Below are 1,957 nucleotides of genomic sequence, written 5' to 3' on the forward strand. Positions count from 1 at the left end.
TTCCAGTGATGATTGATGATAATCTTATTATGTTTTGCATTTATCAAGTTGAGGTTGTACTCATGCCAACTGATACAGACATGTATGGAGCAGACACAATAGAGAACCAACAGATGGATTTTGGGATCATATTGAGGGCCACAGACAATTTCTCTGATTCCAATGAAATTGGACATGGTGGCTTTGGTAAAGTCTATAAGGTTAGTAGGAGGAGTTATAGACTAGAGAATAATTTGGACTTTTTATGCATGCTCAATTTTTCATTTTATGCACTTTTGGTTGCAGGGACAGAGCTTTACAACGGAGCAGTTAAAAAGCTTGACGAGTCCTCAACACAAGGCCTCTCTGAATTTAAGAACGAGGTTAGCGTGATTGCACGCCTTCAACACGTTAACCTTGTTTGCCTCCGTGGTTGGAGCACTTACAATGAAGAAAAGGTCTTGATTTACGAGTATGATAAATGTCCCACATCGGTGGGATAGAAAATAACACAATACCATATANCTCTTATCTTTAGTTAAAAAATATCATTTTACGAATCTTTTAGGGGAGAAGAAGAGGAAAAAAAAAAGGAAAAATCATAGGTTTAGGAGTTGGCATCCCCACCGTGATTATTATCTTATTCTCTTTGGCTGGTTTTTGTTACTGGAAAAGGAAACAACATCTAGCAACTGCTGTTGGTAATAATAACATGTTTTCTTCATCTTCTTATATTTAATTTGTTTTTTGGTTTTTAATATGCTTGTTCCAATTCCAGTGATGATTGATGATAATCTTATTATGTTTTGCATTTATCAAGTTGAGGTTGTACTCATGCCAACTGATACAGACATGTATGGAGCAGACACAATAGAGAACCAACAATGGATTTTGGGATCATATTGAGGGCCACAGACAATTTCTCTGATTCCAATGAAATTGGACATGGTGGCTTTGGTAAAGTCTATAAGGTTAGTAGGAGGAGTTATAGACTAGAGAATAATTTGGACTTTTTATGCATGCTCAATTTTTCATTTTATGCACTTTTGGTTGCAGGGACAACTTTACAACGGGGAAGAAATCGCAGTTAAAAAGCTTGACGAGTCCTCAACACAAGGCCTCTCTGAATTTAAGAACGAGGTTAGCGTGATTGCACGCCTTCAACACGTTAACCTTGTTTGCCTCCGTGGTTGGAGCACTTACAATGAAGAAAAGGTCTTGATTTACGAGTATGATAAATGTCCCACATCGGTGGGATAGAAAATAACACAATACCATATAAAGTACCACTGGTCCCCCCACTCATAAGCTAGCTTTTGTGGTGGGTTCTACCTTTGGGGTTTTATTGGCTTGGTTAAGGCCCAATATGATACCAAAGTGTATCAAATGGTATCAGAGCATTCTGATCCTTGGACATGCGACGTCTGGCTGGAGAGGAGAGAAACGGGAGAGGAGTGAATGGAAGAGGCCCAAAAGTAACAGCCGCCCGCGTACCAGCCACCAGCGACGTGGATGTCGCTTGTTTAAACGGGGCGGTATTGATAAATGTCCCACATCGGTGGGATAGAAAATAACACAATACCATATAAAGCACCACTGGTCCCCCACTCATAAGCTAGCTTTTGTGGTGGGTTCTACCTTTGAGGCTTTATTGGCTTGGTTAAGGCCCAATATGATACCAAAGTGTATCAGAGTACTTGGAAAACGGAAGCCTTGAAGGCCATCTCTTTGGTTAGTGTTTAGTAATATACTATTACTAACTTATTAACTCGTACGTAGCATGACTTGTTAATGAGAGCATGCATAGTTCATATGTAATAATAGATAATGAGACTGATGGATTTTGGGATGATAATTTTGATACTTTACTCCAATCTTTGTGTTGTGTAGGTGGAAGAACCCAAACCTCTAGACTTAATTGGCAGACAAGATTTGAGATAATTGATGGCATTGCGCGAGGGCTTGAATATATGCAAGA

The 1,957-nt window shown here is 39.3% G+C and overlaps 1 long non-coding RNA gene across 1 annotated transcript; it reads left to right on the plus strand.

Moving 5' to 3' along the window:
• Positions 862–1,166, plus strand: LOC104771049. The gene is made up of 2 exons (XR_002036914.1): positions 862–950; positions 1,036–1,166. It is a non-coding gene; the product is annotated as an uncharacterized LOC104771049 (long non-coding RNA).

The sequence above is a fragment of the Camelina sativa genome, chromosome 20, assembly GCF_000633955.1.
Source record: "Camelina sativa cultivar DH55 chromosome 20, Cs, whole genome shotgun sequence".
Taxonomy (NCBI): Eukaryota; Viridiplantae; Streptophyta; class Magnoliopsida; order Brassicales; family Brassicaceae; genus Camelina; species Camelina sativa.